Source organism: Pristiophorus japonicus, chromosome 11 (genome assembly GCF_044704955.1).
Source record: "Pristiophorus japonicus isolate sPriJap1 chromosome 11, sPriJap1.hap1, whole genome shotgun sequence".
Taxonomy (NCBI): domain Eukaryota; kingdom Metazoa; phylum Chordata; class Chondrichthyes; family Pristiophoridae; genus Pristiophorus; species Pristiophorus japonicus.
In genome coordinates, this window is record NC_091987.1 from 127,547,603 (window position 1) to 127,565,778 (window position 18,176).

General features: G+C 43.4%; 1 protein-coding gene across 10 annotated transcripts in view; it reads right to left on the bottom strand.

Annotated features, from left to right (window-relative positions):
• Positions 1 to 18,176, bottom strand: part of trim13 (tripartite motif containing 13) — a 73,832-nt gene that overhangs the window by 20,613 nt on the left and 35,043 nt on the right. The gene's annotated exons all lie outside the window — the stretch shown is intronic.

Consider the following 18,176-nt stretch of genomic DNA (forward strand, 5'->3'; position numbering starts at 1 on the left):
GATGAAGGAATTGAGTGTAATATCTCCAAGTTTGCAGATGACACTAAACTGGGTGGCGGTGTGAGCTGTGAGGAGGACGCTAAAAGGCTGCAGGGTGACTTGGACAGGTTAAGTGAGTGGGTAAATGCATGGCAGATGCAGTATAATGTGGATAAATGTGAGGTTATCCACTTTGGGGGCAAAAACACAAAGGCAGAATATTATCTGAATGGCGGCAGATTAGGAAAGGGGGAGGTGCAATGAGACCTGGGTGTCATGGTTCATCAGTCATTGAAAGTTGGCATGCAGGTACAGCAGGCGGTGAAGAAGGCAAATGGTATGTTGGCCTTCATAGCTAGGGGATTTGAGTATAGGAGCAGGGAGGGGTCTTACTGCAGTTGTACAGGGCTTTGGTGAGGCCTCACCTGGAATATCGTGTTCAATTTTGGTCTCCTAATCTGAGGAAGGACGTTTTTGCTATTGAGGGAGTGCAGCGAAGGTTCACCAGACTGATTCCTGGGATGGGGGGACTGACATATTAGGAGAGACTTGATCAACTGGGCCTTTATACAGTGGAGTTTAGAAGGATGAGAGGGGACCTCATAGAAACTTACAAGATTCTGACGGGACTGGACAGGTTAGATGCGGGAAGAATGTTCCCAATGTTGGGGAAGTCCAGAACCAGGGGAGATAGTCTTAGGATAAGGGGTAGGCCTTTTAGGACTGAGATGAGGAGAAACTTCTTCACTCAGCGAGTTGTTAACCTGTGGAATTCCCTGCCGCAGAAAGTTGCTGATGCCAGTTCATTGGATATATTCAAGAGGGAGTTAAATATGTCCCTTATGGCTAAAGGGATCAAGGGGTATGGAGAGAAAGCAGGAAAGGGGTACTGAGGGAATGATCAGCCATAATCTTATTGAATGGTGGTGCAGGCTCGAAGGGCCGAATGGCCTATTCCTGCACCTATTTTCTATATTTCTATGTAATAGACTTGAGGCACAATTTATTGAGTTTCTGGAGAACGAAGGATTTGAGGGAAATGCCGAGTACGTAAAATTGATGTGTGAGAAACCGAATGGTCTGTTCCTGCACCCAAAAAAATCCTATGCCTGATGAACCTAAACAACTGTGGCAGTGAACACTGTAACCAGCTTATTAAATTGCTGAGTTTAGCACTTCACCTATTATACAGACATTCACTACACATCCAAAATATCACCTTTGCCTTTTAAAGGAGAAACTTGTACTAAAAGGTTGAGGTTTAAATCACTACCCATAATAGTACTGTTTCACTGGATAGTTTGTTAGAAATATGTTAAATGTCTAATTTCTCACAATGCAGCAATGAGCAGGGATCTGCTGATAATGACAAATCCTATGTATCTTTGTCTATTTACTATGCTCCTTTTAACAAAATAATTGAAACAGAGCAATCACAGCAGAATGCTACATTCATGGACTCAGTTGAATGAAGCGCAAATAATGTCTGATACAACACAAGATTAGTTAAGTCAACAAAAGGCCAGTCTAATGAAGCTCGACCCTCCAGTAACCCAATTTCCCATTATAGCATCCAGCTGCATTTTGTACCTTTCTAAGATTTTTGCCTCTATGACAATGCCCAGTAGGTTATTCCAAACACCCATCAGCCTTTGGTGAAAGAAGTTCATTCTAAAATTGGTTTTATACTTAAAGAAATACTTGCATTTATATATCACCTTTTATTATTCAGTAAGAAAAACTGGCAGCATTTATATAGCATCTTGCATTTATTTAACAGTAATACGGCATTAACGACTATGGCAACATCAGGGAAAAATCAGCAAAAAGCTAAAATTCAAGATGCTATATCTGAATGCACAAAGCATTCATAACAAGATAGATGAATTAATAACAGAGATAAGTGGGTTTGATCTAGTAGCTTTTACTGAAATGTGATTGCAGGTGATCAAGGTTGGGAACTAAATATTCCCAGATACTTGATTTTTAGAAAAGCTATGGAAAATGGAAAATAAGGTGGGGTAATCCCGATAATAAAGGATGAGATAAAAGCAGTATTGAGAAAGGATCTTGGACCCCCAAAATCAGGATACAGAGTCAGTATGGGTGGATCTAAAATAACAAAGCAAAAGCAAAAACTTTTGTGGGAGTAGTTTTATAGGCCTCCTAACAGTAATCAGAGCATTGGACAGAGTATAAATCAGGAAATTAGAGGAGCATGTAACAAGGGTAATTCAATAATCGTCAGGGATATTAATCTTCATGTAGACTGGGCAAACCAAATTGACAAAAGTAGCTTGGAGGATGAGTTCATGGAATGCATTTGATACAGTTTTCTAGAACAATAGGTCAATGAACCAACTATGGAACAGGCTAGTATGGCATGAGACAGGGTTAATTAGTAATCTAGTAAAGGAGCCTCTGGGGAAGAGTGATCATAATATGACAGAATTTCATATTACGTTTGAGAGTGATGTAGAAGTCAGAAACTAAGGTCTTAAATTTAAACAATGGCAAACATTTAAATAAATAATTCATAATTCTCAATGAATATACATTCCCTTGAGGAATAAAAACTCCACTGGAAAAGTGGTACAACCATGGCTAACTGAAGAAGTTATGGATAGTATCAGATTAAAAGAGGCTGACAATGTTACTAGAAAGAGCAGCAAGTTTGAGGTTTGGGAGGGTTTTAAAAATCAGCAAAGGATGTCCAATAAATTGATAGTGAAACTAGAAAGAGAATAAACTATTAAGAAAAAGAAAAACAGATTGTAAGAGCTTTTACAAGTATGTAAAAAGGGATTAGTGAAAGTAAACATGGGTCTCTTAGAAGCAGAGGCAGGAGAAATTATAATGGAGAATAAAGAAATGGCAGAGACCTTAAACAAATATTTTGTATCTGTCTTCACTATAGAAGACACAAAAAACATACTGAAATAGTGGAGAACCAAGGGAAATAGGAGATTGAGGAACTTAAGGTAATTAATATTAGTAAAGAAAAAATACTGGAGAAATTAAGGGACTAAAAGCTGACAAATCCCTTGGACATGATGGGCTATATCCTAGGGGTTCAAAAGAGGTGGGTGCAGAGATAGTGGATGCATGGGTTTTGATCTTCCAAAATTCCTTAGCTTCTTCATTTTCTGTAGCACTCCACGATTCACATCCAATGTCTCCTCCAAGGCAGCCGCCATGTTTTTGCATGAGCTCATTTTCTACCTTCCTATCTCCATGGATTGTAAGGTTGAAAATGTAACTCTGCTGTTCAAGAAAGAAGGGAGAGAGAAAACAGGGAGCGAGAGGCCAGTTATCCTGACATCAGTAGGAGGGAGAATGCTCGAAACTATTATTAAGGACGTGGTAACAGAGCACTTGGAAAATCACAATATGATTAGCCAGCGTCAAAAGGAAATTATGTTCTTTGAGGGTGTAACTAAAGAAAGACGTGCATTTATATAGCGCCTTTCACGATCACCGGACGTCTCAAAGCTCTTTACAGCCAATGGAGTACTTTTGGAGTGTAGTCACTGTTGTAATGTGGAAAACGCAGCAGCCAATTTGCGTACAAGCAAGCTCCCACAAACAGCAATGTGATAATAGCCAGATAATCTGTTTTTGTTACATTGATAGAGGGAAAAATATTGGCCAGGATATCAGGCATAACTCCCTTGCTCCTCTTCGAAATAGTGTCATGGGATCTTTTAGGTCCACCCGAAAACGCAGACGATGTCTCGGTTTAACGTCTCATCCAAAAGACAGCACCTCCAACAATGCAACACTTCCTCAGCTCTGCACTGGAGTGTCAGCCTAGATTTTTGTGCTCAAGTCCCTGGAGTGGGATTTGAACCCACAACATAGAAACATAGAAAATAGGTGCAGGAGTAGGCCATTCAGCCCTTCGAGCCTGCACCACCATTCAATAAGATCATGGCTGATTATTCTCTCAGTACCCTTTTCCTGCTTTCTCTCCATACCCCTTGATCCCTTTAGCCGCAAGGGCCATATCTAACTCCCTCTTGAATATATCCAATGAACTGGCATCAACAACTCTCTGCGGCAGGAAATTTCACAGGTTAACAACTCGCTGAGTGAAGAAGTTTCTCCTCATCTCAGTCCTAAATGGCCTAAGACTGTGTACCCTGGTTCTGGACTTCCCCATCATCGGGAACATTCTTCCCGCATCTAACCTGTCCAGTCCCGTCAGAATCTTGTAAGTTTCTATGAGATCCCCTCTCATCCTTCTAAACTCCACTGTATAAAGGCCCAGTTGATGCAGTCTAATATGTCAGTCCCGCCATCCCAGGATTCAGTCTGGTGAACCTTCGCTGCACTCCCTCAATAGCAAGAACGTCTTCCTCAGATTAGGAGACCAAAACTGAACACGATATTCCAGGTGAGGCCTCACCAAGGCCCTGTACAACTGCAGTAAGACCTCTCTGCTACTATACTCAAATCCCCTAGCTATGAAGGCCAACATACCATTTGCCTTCTTCACCACCTGCTGTACCTGCATGCCAACTTTCAATGACTGATGAACCATGATACCCAGGTCTCATTGCACCTCCCCCTTTCCTAATCTGCCGCCATTCAGATAATATTCTGCCTTCGTGTTTTTGCCCTCAAACTGGATAACCTCACATTTATCCACATTATACTGCATCTGCCATGCATTTGCCCACTCACCTAATCTGTCCAAGTCACCCTGCAGCCTTTTAGCATCCTCCTCACAGCTCACACCGCCACCCAGTTTAGTGTCATCTCCAAACTTGGAGATATTACACTCAATTCCTTCATCTAAATCATTGATGTATATTGTAAAGAACTGGGGTCCCAGCACGGAGCCCTGCGGTACTTCACTAGTCACTGCCTGCCATTCTGAAAAGAACCCATTTATCCCGACTCTCTGCTTCCTGTCTGCCAACCAGTTCTCTATCCACGTCAGTACATTACCCCCAATACTATGTGCTTTGATTTTGCACACCAATCTCTTGTGTGGGACCTTGTCAAAAGCCTTTTGAAAGTCCAAATACACCATATCCACTGGTTCTCCATTGTCCACTCTACTAGTTACATCCTCAAAAAATTCCAGAAGATTTGTCAAGCATGATTTCCCTTTCATAAATCCATGCTGACTTGGACCGATCCTGTCACTGCTTTCCAAAAGCGCTGCTATTTCATCTTTAATAATTGATTCCAACATTTTCCCCTGACTCAGAGGTGAGTATGCTACCCACTAAGCCACAGCTGATACTAGCAGAGTAGATAAGGTAGATAACCAGTGGATGTAGTATATTTGGATTTTCAGAAGACATTCGATAAGGTGCCAAACAAGAGGTTGTTACAAAAGATTAGAGGTAATATATTAGCATGGATTGAGGATTGGTTAACAGACAAAAAACAGGAAGTAGGAATAAACGGGGCAATTTCAGGATAGCAGCATGCAACTATTGGAATGCCGCAAAGATCAGTGCTTGGGCCTTAGCTATTTACAAGCCATATCAATGACTTAGATGAGGGGACCGAGCGTACTATGTCCAAGTTTGCTGATGTTACAAAACTAGGTGGGAAAGTAAGCTGTGAAGTGGATGTAAAGAGGCTGTGAAGGGATATAGACCAATTAAGTGATTAGGCAAGATGGTGGCAGATGGAGAATAATGTGGGGAAGTGTTAAAATATCCACTTTAGTCGGAAGAAAGGAAAAGTAGACTTTTATTTTTAAAAAAGACGAGAGATTAGTAGATGTTTGTATTCTGAGGGATTTACATGTCCTTGTACACGAATCACAATGTTAACATGTATATACAGCAAGCAATTAGGAAGGCAAATAGTATGTTAGGCTTTATTGCAAAGGGGTTGGAGTATAAAAGTGAGGAAGTCTTGCTGCAAATATGTAGGGCTTTGATGAGACCACACCTGGAGTACAGAGTACAGCGTTAGTCTCCTTACCTAAGGAAGGATATACTTGCCCCAGAGGGCAACAAAGGTTCACTAGATTGATTCCTGGGATGAGAGGGCTGTCCTATGACGATAGATTGAGTAGAATGGGAGTTTAGACGAATGAGAAGTGATCTCGTGCACATCTCATGTGAGGTCATGCACTTTGGCAGAAAAAAGTCAAAGAGCAAGTTATTATTTAAATGGAGAAAGATTGAAAAGTGCCGCAGTACAGCGGGACTTGGGGGTACTTGTGCATGAAACACAAAAGGATAGTATGCAGGTACAGAAAGTGATCAGGAAGGCCAATAGTATCTTGGCCTTTATTGCAAAGGGGATGGAGTATAAAAAAGCAGGGAAATTTTTCTACAGCTATATAAGGTATTGGTGAGGCCACACCTGGAATACTGCGTGCAGTTTTGATTTCCAGATTTACGAAAGGATATACTTGCTTTGGAGGCTGTTCAGAGAAGGTTCACTAGGTTGATTCCGGGGATGAGGGGGTTGACTTATGAGGAAAGGTTGAGTAGGTTGGGCCTCTACTCACTGGAATTCAGAAGAATGAGAGGTGATCTTATCGAAACGTATAAGATTGAGGGGGCTTGACAAGGTGGATGCAGAGAGGATGTTTCCACTGATGGGGGAGACTAGAACTAGAGGGCATATTCTTAGAATAAGGGGCCGCCCATTTAAAACTGAGATGAGGAGAAATTTCTTCTCAGAGGGTTGTAAATCTGTGGAATTCGCTGCCTCAGAGAGCTGTGGAAGCTGGGACATTGAATAAATTTAAGACAGAAATAGAGAGTTTCTTAAACGATAAGGGGATAAGGGGTTATGGGGAGCGGGCGGGGAAGTGGAGCTGAGTCCATGATTAGATCAGCCATGATCAGATTGAATAGCGCAGCAGGCTCGAGGGGCTGTATGGCCTACTCCTGTTCTTATTTCTTATGTTCTTATGATCTCATTGAAACATATAAAATTGTTAGAGGGCTTACTGAGAGACTGTTTCCCCTGGCTGGAGAGTTAGAACTACGGGTCCTAGTCTCAGAATAAGGGATCGGCTATTCAGGACTGGGTTGAGGAGCAATTTCTTCACTCAAGGGTTGTGAATCTTTGGAATGATCTACCCCGGAGGACTGAGGATGCTCATTGTGGATATTCAGGATTGAGATTGAGAGTTTTTTTTAGCCTTGCCCCGCCCCATCTCTAATCTCCTTTAGCCCAACAACCCCTCCCCTCCCCAGAGATGTCCGCGCTCCTCCAATTCTGTCCTCTTGAGCATCCATGATCGCTCAACCATTGGTGGCCAGTCCCTCTGTTGTCTCAGCCCCAAGCTCTGGAATTCCCTGCCTAAACCTTTCCACCTCTCTTTCCTCCTTTAAGACACTCCTTAAAACTTACCTCTTTGACCAAGCTTTTGATCATCTGTCCTAATTTCTCTTTATGTGGCTTGGTGTCAAATTTTACATGGGACGTTTCGCTACGTTAAAAGTGTTATATAAATACAAGTTGTTGTTGTTGTAGTAAGGGAATCAAGGGAAATGGGGATCGTGCAGGAAAGTGGAGTTGATGTAGAAGTTCAGCTATGAACTTATTAAATGGCGGAGCATGCTCGAGGGGTCATATGGCCTACTCCTGCTCTTACTTTTTTCACGACCTCAGGATGGCCCAAAGCACTTTACAACCAATTAAGTACTTTTGAAGTATAATGTAGGAAACACAGCAGCCAATTTGCGCACAACATGGTCCCATAAGAGTCATATGATAATGACTGGATAATCTTGATTTTTAGGTGTTGGTTCTTTTTAATAAATCAAAGTTGTGCGCGCTAAACCTATTCCCCTTCTTTACTTTAAAGCAACAGTCTGGAATGATTTTGTATACACCATTTACTATTGATAAAGGAAGTGCCCCTTTCTTATTTCTAAATTGTAGAGCTGGAATTTCTCTAATCTTTCCTCATAGCTCATTCCCTTTACACTTGGGATCAGTCTTCTTGCTGAATCTAGAATAGAATAAACAGCATCACACGGTTAAACAAAGCCTGACTGTCGATTCAGGTGGATGTAAAAAGATCCCATGGCACTACTCACAGAACAAGGAGTTCTCCTGGGTCCTGGCCAAAGTTCCTCCCGTAACCAAAACCACCAAAAGAAAAATAAACAAGCCAAACTTAACTGGAGCTTCGTCTCATTTGTTGATCTCACAAAGGATAAATTGGCTGCCATATCAACCTAGATTACAACACTGACTGTAAAGAGCTTTGGGATGTTCCAATGTGATAGGAACAGGAGTAGGCCATTCAGCCCTTCAGCATTCAATTAGCTTGTTATGCATGCAATAAAGGTTCAAACTGAGTACTGTTTAACTAAGCAAGGTACAACCTTGGCTCTGCTTTATTTAGGCCCAAAGTGCCTGACTCTCAAAATGGCTGGCCTTGTATACCAGAGTAGCACCATATGCGTGCTGCTCAGTGGCCTCCAACAATGACGCCATCTGGTGGCTACAAACAGAATGTACATACATGACAATACCCCCATCTGAGATCTTATCACAGTCTTTCACAGGTTGAGACGGTCCGGTGCTTTGCGCTCCCGGGTTGACCATCTCAGTTCGATTCCAGCCTTGGGCGAGTGCGCAGGGTCTGTTGTGGCTGATGGCTGGATGACTGACCTGTTGGGGATGACAGTGGCCATGTCAGGAATTGCAAGTCCATTTTTATTGAACAGGTCCGTGATGGAAATTCCAGGTTCACTAATGACCCTCGAGTCCTCTGAAGACTGCCGGTAGGTTGGTTGGTCATCGATGGTTTCTTCGTCACACTGTTCTGGCTCGTCTGTGTGTCTCAGCTTTGTCTGATCCATGTGTGTCCTGCAAGTTTGCCCATTCTTGAGCTTAATAACGAATACTTGGCCATGACCGTACCAGCGATCCACTTGGGACCCTGACCATAGTTCAACATATATACAGGATCATTAACAGAAATCTCGCGTAACACAGTTGCGCGATCATGGTACCCTTGTTGATTTTGTCTTCTGTATTCAACATGACTATTTAAATCTGGGTGCATCAGAGATAGCTTGGTATTAAGACCTCTTTTCATTATGAGTTCAGCAGACGAGACCCCTGTGAGTGTGTGGGGTCCTGTCCTGTAACTCAGCAGTATGCAGGACAAGCGGGTCTGCAGTGATCCTTGGGTTACTCTCCTCATGCTTTGCTTGATCATTTGTACTGCACATTCAACTTGCCCGTTGGGACGCAGGTTAACCTTACATGTTTCATGCCATTAAGTTTCACAAACTCCTGAAATTCCTGACTGGTGAAGCACGACCCATTGTCGCTCATCACTATGTCAGGCAGACCATGTGTTGCAAACATGACATTGAGATTCTTCTCTATAGTTGCTGTAGATGTGCTGGATGACATTATGCATTTTATCTACTTCGAATAAGTGTCCACCATCACTAAAAACATCTCGTCCAGGAAAGGACCTGCAAAATCTACATGGATCCTGAACCAAGGCTTGGATGGCCACGACCACAGACTCAGCGGCGATTCCGCTGGTGCTTTGCTGAGCTGCATGCAAGTGTTGGACGCATGCTTCCAGCTCAGAATCAATTCCTGGCCACCATACATGGGACCTGGCGATGGCCTTCATCATCACTATACCCGGATGTTTGCTTTGTAACTCATGTATGAACTTCTCTCTCCCTTTCTTGGGCATTTCAACGTGATTGCCCCACAATATGCAATCTGCATGAATAGACAGTTCAACCTTGTGACGAATATACGGTTTGGCGTCGTCGCCCATTTGCTTAGGTATGGCAGACCAATCCCCTTTGAAAATGCAACCCTTTACCACCGATAAAATCGGGTCCTGGCTGGTCCAGGTCTTAACTTGTTGAGCCGTGACAGGGGTTCCTTCACTTTCAAAAGCATCCATGATTAACATTAGATCCACCGGTTTTGGCGTTTCCACCTCCGGTGTGGACAACGGTAAACGGCTCAAAGCATCGGCACAATTCTCTGTGCCAGGTCTGTGGCGAATGACAATCAGAGGCAGATAATGTCAGCGCCCACCTTTGGATGCGGGATGAAGCGTTGGTATTGATACCTTGGGTCTCGGAAAACAATTAAATGAGCGGCTTGTGATCAGTCTCTAATTCGAACCTCAGACCGAACAGGAATTGATGCATCTTTTTAACACCGTACACACACGCTAAAACTTCTTTTGCGACCATGCTGAAAGCTCTTTCTGCTTTAGACAAACGATTGGATGCATACGCGACAGGTTGAAGTTTCCCCGACTCATTGGCTTGTTGGGAATATGCAACCAATTCCATATGACGATGCATCACAGGCCAAAACTAAATGTTTACATGGGTCATAATGTACCAGCAGCTTGTTAGAGCAAAGCAGATTGGTGGCTTTCTCAAAAGCTGTGTCTGTCCACACCCAGTTGTCGCTTTTTCTCAATAGCATGTGCAGTGGTTCTAGTAAAGTGCTCAATTTAGGTAGGAAGTTATCAAAGTAGTTGAGTAGACACAGGAACGAACGCAGCTCCGTCACATTCTGCGGCTTGGGTGCATTCTTAATGGCCTTGGTTTTCACATCAGTAGGTCTGATACCATCATTAGCAATTTTCCTCCCGAGGAATTCGACCTCCGGTGCCATGAAGTCGCACTTCGAGCATTTCAGTCGGAGTCCCACTCTATCCAAATGCAGTAGAACCTCTTCCAAGTTGTTCAGATGTTCCTTGGAGTCGTGACCAGTGATCAGGATGTCATCTTGGAACACGACGGTTCTGGGAACGGACTTCAGTCGACTTTCCACATTCCTCAGGAATATTGCTGCAGCCGAGCGAATTCCGAAAGGGGACCTATGGTAAATAAACAGTCCTTTGTGCATGTTGATGCATGTAAGTCTCTTCGATGTCTCGACCAACGTCTGTGTCATATAGGCCGACGTCGAGTTCAATTTTGTGAACGACTTCCCTCCGGCTAGTGTCCCAAACAAGTCACCAGCCTTCGGTAACAGGTACTGATCTTGTTTCAAAATCCTGTTGATCATAGCCTTGTAGTCTCCACAGATTCTTACTGTACCATCACGTTTCAGCACAGGAACAATGGGGCTGGCCCATTCATTAAATTCAACTGGTGATTTGATCCCTTCATGCTGGAGTCAGCCCAGTTCAATTTCAACCTTCTCCCTCATCATATACGGCACTGCTCAAGCTTTATGATGGACGGGTCTTACATCCGAGTTCACGTGGATCTGCACCTTGGCTCCAGTGAAGTTGCCGATACCCAGTTTGAACAGCAAGGGGAACTTGCTCAATACTTGGGCACATGTATCTTCCTCCGATGACAATACCTTTATGTCGTTCCAGTCGCATTAGATTTTCTCCAACCAGCTCCTGCCGAGCAGCATTGGGCCATTGCCTGGAACAATCCACAGCGGTAACTCGTGAACTGCTCCGTTATATGACACACTAATTTGTGCACTGCCAATCACCTTTATCAGTTCTTTGGTGTACGTGCGCAGCTTGGCGTTAACAGGGCTCAGCCTCAGCCTCATAGTCTTAGTATTTCATAGCTAATTAAATGCCCTCTCATTCATGATCGATTGACTTGCCCCAGTGTCCAATTCCATCGATACCGGTATCCCATTAAACTTCACATCAAAATTGGTTTACTCTTGGTTATGAAGGAGTACAGTCCTTTCACTCCCTTCTCTGGCATCTCGGATTTCGTATCCGGATCCACACTAGTCTGACTCTCTTCCACCACGAGGTGTGTCGTAGCTCGCTTGTTTATCTGCGCACACTTGCGCTGGCGATGCCCCACTCTCAGACAACCTTCGCAACAATATTGCTTAAATCGTCACTGCTGGTGCCGATGATTTCCCCTCAACGCCAACAGAGAAGTCGGATACATTCCCACTGGCGGACTTTGGGCAGCCACAGGTTTCGCGAATGCAGCCGGATAGGCCCTGCCATGTGCCACTCTGACAAATGCCGAATCAATCGCATTTACAGTACTTGCCAAGGTTCGGTTCTTCACGTCTTCATACATAATTGAGCGATCTGGATGGCCCTTTTTAAATCCAACTCCTCCACCGCCAGAAGTTAGCGCAGGATCACCTCGTGGTTGATACCGATCACAAAGAAGTCCCGCAGCATGTCTGCCAATACCGTCCCAAACGTGCACAGTCCCGCTAGACGTCTCAGGTCGGCAACGAATTCCGCCATGCCCTGGCCCTCCGATCGAACGTGTGTATAAAACCTTTATCTCGAGATGATGCCATCGTCTGGCTTGAGGTGCTCCCATACCAATGTACACAACTCCTTGTACATTTGATCTGTTGGATCACTAGGCATGAGTAGATTCATCATCAGACCGTAGATCTTTGAACCGCACACAGTGAGGAACACGGCCCGGCGCCGATCTGCATTGTCGACCCCCTTCATTTTGTTGGCCACCAAGTACTGGTTCAAACGGCTCACAAAGTCTGCCCAATCTTCTCCCTCCTTCTAAAAATCCAATCGTGCTCATTACGCAAACAAAGGTTCTTATATTCTCGTCACCAAATGTTATGTATGCAATAAAGGTTCAAACTGAGTACTGTTTAACTAAGCAAGGTACAACCTTGGCTCTGCTTTATTTAGGCCCAAAGTGCCTGACTCTCAAAATGGCTGGCCTTTTATACCTGAGCAGCACCATGTACGTGCTGCTCAGTGGCCTCCAACAATGACGCCATCTGGTGGCTACAAACAGAATGTACATACATGACATAGCTTGTGGCTGATCTGTACCTCAACTCCATTTAGTGGGGGGGGGGGGGGGGACGGAAAATAGGGGAGGGGGAGGATTCAGCCAAGCAAAAAAAAAATTTTAAAGTGAAAGAATAAGGAGAAGGCAATAGAGCAGGGTAGTACTGGGGGAAATGAAAACCAGAGCGTGACAGGAAGGGACAGAATGTATAAACATAAAAGTGAATCAGAAAGTGGGGTCAAAGCAGGAAAAAAAGGGTAAAAACTTAAAAGCTCTTTAGCTGAATGCACGCAGCATTCGTAACAAAATACACGAGTTGACGGCACAAATAGATCCAAATGGGCATGATCTGATGGCCATTAGAGAGACGTGGTTGCAGCTCGACCAAGGCTGGGAACTAAATATTCAAGGCTATTTGACAATTCGGAAGGACAGACAGAAAGGAAAAGGAGGTGGAATAACTCTTAATAAAAGGATGAGATCAGTGCGTTAATGAGAAACGATATTGGCTCAGAAGATCAAGATGTTAAATTAGTTTGTGTGGAGATAAGGAATAATAAGAGGGAAAAGAGGCTGGTGGGCATAGTCTATAGGCTCCCCAACAGTAGCTAACAGTTGGACGGAGTATAAATCAAGAAATAATGTTGGCTTGTAAAAAAAGAATGGCAATAATCATGGGCGATTTTAACCTTCATATTGAATGGACGAAGCAAATTGGCCAGGATAGCCTTGAGGAAGAGTTCATAGAGTGCATCCGGGATAGTTTCCTTGAATAGTATGTTGCAGAACCAACCAGGGAGCAGTCTATCTTAGATCTGGTACTGTGTAATGAGACAGGATTAATAAACGATCGCCTAATAAAGGATCCTCTAGGAATGAGTGACCATAACATGGTTGAATTTCAAATTCAGTTGGAGGGTGAGAAAGTTGGATCGCTAACCAGTGTCCTAAGTTTAAATAAAGGAGACTACAAAGGTATGAAGGCAGAATTGGCTAAAGTGTACTGGGATAATAGATTAAAAAGTGAGACAGTTGATGAGCAGTGCAACTTAAGGAGATATTTCATAACTCTCAACAAAAATGTATCCCAATGAGAAGGAAAGGCTGTAAGAGAAGGGATGACCATCAGTGGCTAACTAAGAAAATAAGGGATGGTATCAAATTGAAAACAAGGGCATACAATGTGGCCAAGACTAGTGGGAGGCCAGAGGATTGGGAAACTTTTAAAAGCTAGCAAAGAACGACCAAAAAAAAGAGAGAGAGGGAAGATAGATGATGAAAGTAAACTAGCACAGGTACATAAAAAGGAAAAGCATGGCTGAAGTAAATGTTGGTCCTCTGGAGGATGCGACTGGGGAATTAATAATGAGGAAAGGGAAATGACAGAGTCTTTGAACAAATATTTAGTATTGGTCTTCACAGTAGAAGACACTAAAAACATCCCAATACGGGATAATCAAGGGGCTATAGGGAGGAAGGAACTTAATACAATCACTAAAGAAGTAGTATTCAGTAAAATAATGGAACTAAAAGCGGACAAGTCCCCTGGACCTGATGGTTTGCATCCTAGGGTCCTAAAAGAAGTGGCTGCAGAGATAGTGGATGCATTGGTTGTAATCTACCAAAACTCCCTAGATTCTGGGGAGGTTCCAGCAGATTGGAAAACCACATATGTAACGCCCCTATTTAAAAAAAGAGGCAGACAGAAAGTAGGAAACTATAGACCAGTTAGCCGAACATCTGTCGCTGGGAAAATGCTGGAGTCCATTATTAAGGAAGCAGGACATTTGGAAAAGCATAATTCAATCAAGCAGAGTCAGTATGATTTTATGAAAGGGAAATCATGTCTGACAAATTTGCTGTAGTTCTTTGGGGATGTAACGAGCAGAGTGGATATGGTGCATTTGTATTTCCAGAAGGCATTCGATAAGGTGCCACATAAAAGGTTACTGCAAAGGATAAATGTTCACGAGGTTGGGGGTAATATATTAGCATGGATTGAGATTGACTAAATAACAGAAAACAGAGTCGGGATAAATGGGTCATTTTCCGGTTGGCAACAGTAACCGTGGGGTACCGCAGGGATCGGTGCTAGGGCCTCAACTATTTACAATCTATATTAATGACTTGGATGAAGGGACCGAGTGTAATGTAGCCAGGTTTGCTGATGATACAAAGATGGGTGGGAAAGCAAATTGTGAAGAGGACACAAAAAATCTGCAAAGGGATATAGACAGGCTAAGTGAATGGGCAAAAAATTGGCAGAAGGAGTATAATGTGGGAAAATGTGAGGTTATGCACTTTGGCAGAAAAAATAGAAAAGCAGATTTTAATTTAAATGGAGAAAAATTGCAAAGTGCTTCAGTACAGAGGCATCGGGGGGTCCTTGGGCATGAAACACAAAAAGTTAGTATGCAGGTAGAGCAAGTAATCAGGAAGGCAAATGAAATGTTGGCCTTTATTGCAAGGGGGATAGAGTATAAAAGCAGAGAAGTCCTGCTACAACTGTACAGGGTATTGGTGAGGCCACACCTGGAGTACTACATGCAGTTTTGGTCTCCGTATTTAAGGAAAGATATACTTGCATTGAAGGCTGTTCAGAGAAGGTTCACTCGGTTGATTCCGGAGATGAGGGGGTTGTCTTATGAAGATAGGTTGAGTAGGTTGGGTTGATTTGGAGTTCAGAAGAATGAGAGGTGATCTTATCTAAACATGAGATAATGAGGAGGCTTGACAAGGTGGATGCAGAGAGTATATTTCCATTCATAAGGGGAACTAAAACTAGGGGGCATAGTCTCAGAATAAGGGGCCACCCATTTAAAACTGAGATGGAGGAATTTCTTCTCATATAAATCTGTGGAATTCTCTGCCCCAGAGAGCTGTGGAGGCTGGATCATTGAATATATTTAAAGGTGGAGATAGACAGATTTTTGAGCGATAAGAGAGTGAAGGGTTATGGGGAGCAGGCAGGGACATAGAACTGAGTCCATGATCAGATCAGCCATGATCTTATTAAATGCGGAGCAGGCTCGAGGGGTCAAATGGCCTACTCCTGCTCCTATTTCTTTGTTCTTGTGATACTCTTACACAACAAAAATCTATCGACCTCATTCTTAAAAGTTTCAATTTACCGAGCATTCACGGCCTTTTGAGTGAAAGAATTCCAGATTTCTACTACCCTTTATGAGAAGAAGTCTGGCTCTAATTTTACGATTTAAGATTTATGACCCTTTGTTCTGGATTCTGCTACCAGAAGAAATAGTTTCTCTATCTACCCTTTTATCATTTTAAAAACCTCGATCAGATACAAGCCAAGTTTATGCAACTTGTCCTCATAATTTAACCCTCTAACCCTCGGTATCGTTCTGGTGAATATGTGCTGCGCCCTTCCAGGACCAGTATATCCTTCCTGAGGTATGGTGCCCAGATAAACTGCTCTTTAAATGTAATTTCTTTCCATCGAAACATACAATGCAACAAATGTCAGCTCTCTAAGTTTAACTAAAGTGCAGTTCACGCATTATTCAATAACGCTGAACATAATTTTGGAAAGAATAACTATATTGCTGTTAACTTTGTGTTACTCTAAAGCTGGGTATAGTTACTAAGTCATTTGAATTGCACAAAGGGACACATATACTATCTTGGGGATGGGGGGGCGGTGGGGGGGGGGGGGGGAGGAGTGCAGGAAGCATTAACTGGACATTTGATGAGCTGCATTTACCCGTATTTAAATATAACGAGAAAATATTTCACTACATTTTTATTATAAGCCAATGGCCGTTTAGTTAAAAAAGTCCTCAACTTTACACACAGACAAATATCTATCCAATGATCTAAAAGAATGGATTGTACACCATTCTGACGAAGGGTCATCGACCTGAAACGTTAACTCTGTTTTTCCACAGATGCTGCCTGACCTGCTGAGTATTTCCAGCATTTTCTGATTTTAATTCAAAGTCTTGGTCTGCCGCAGAATGGTCCTGGTTTCCGGAAAGATCTCGCACCAGAATCATTATCATCATTGGCAGTCCCTCGAATGAGGATGACTTACTTCCACATGGGCTCACAGATGTTTCAATGATGTTCCAATTGAAGGGGTGGAAGATGCCTGTGCGTGGATTTTTTTTTTTTTAAACATATGGTGACCATTGCACATCAGCCACTACACAAGATTGACAGAGCTCGGCTTTTATCCAGCGGCAAATGTTAACCAGGACGACTGGAGACCTGCTCTGCTGCACGGACCTAGTGGACACACACATTGCAGTGTGGGCTGGCCCGTGCTGCTCCTGGGCCCTCGGCTCTACTGGACCCCGTGTCCACATTTGCCCCGCCACAGCCACGATCTCTCGCCGCGCCTCCGCCACAGAAACATTCGCCGCATCTCCGCCATGATCTTTCACAGCTCATCCGCCCCGACCTTCCCGCTCTTCCGCTGTACCTGGTTCCCACCGATGTTCCTGCCCACGCTCCAAACGGCGACCTGGGTTTTGATGACGTCACCCAGTCGCCCACTTCGAAGCCGTCGCATACTTGTAGCAGCTTGCGCTGGAAGCTGTAGTGGTATGCTCTTTTATCCTCCCGACCTGCGGTGGTGTCCTCTCACAGGTCAGAGGGCCACGATGTTCCAGGCCTGCGCTCCATCATGGCCCCCCGACCTGAGAGAGGACACCACCGCAGGTCAGGAAGATAAAAGACCTCACCAGAATATTAGGCTTCCAACAGGTTGTAATTCAGATAGTAAAAGGACATACTATTCAACTTCAAAGGGGCATAAAAATAAAAATATTGTACAAATTGTTCTTTCAGTAGTTAGAACTGGCAGAAACTGTCATTTCCCCCCCCAAAACCTTTACTGAACAAGGAGGGCAGTTATCTGCCACATGGAAGCTGCTGCATCAGCTAATCATAACCGGACATCATTCCTTGTTCAAACATTGGTGCAGGTTGAACATCTACACATATCCCTATAAAGTCTTATGAGTTTGGCTGGGATCCTATGAGGCAAAGAGCACGTCTGAAAATAATGGCACTGCCAATCATGGTTCTGGATACTTAACCTGACTTTGCTTTTGTTCATTATAATCTATTTGCACAGAGATGGATGAAGGTTTTTCTGCCTACGAGTTGAATACAAAGCCAATACCCACAACTCAGGAACGTTAGCCTATATGTCGTGCCAAAAAAACAAATATTAGGGCCTCCATTTTTAATGATATTGCGTTCAATAGTGGAAAGGCCAAAAGTATCTAATTTGGCTCTTGCCAAAATCTTCGCTCCCTCTTCACTAGCTCCATTCTGCTCTCTGGCTATTCACTCAGGCCGAACCAATAGTTAAAATTCAAAGTCCTTATCCTATCCATTATCGAAACTGCTTGTTTCGATCTTCAAAACATCACCAACATCAGTCCCCAACTTGTCCCCATTGCTGCATAAACCCTATCCACACTTTTAAACTCCAATTCTCTACTTGCTGACCTAAAC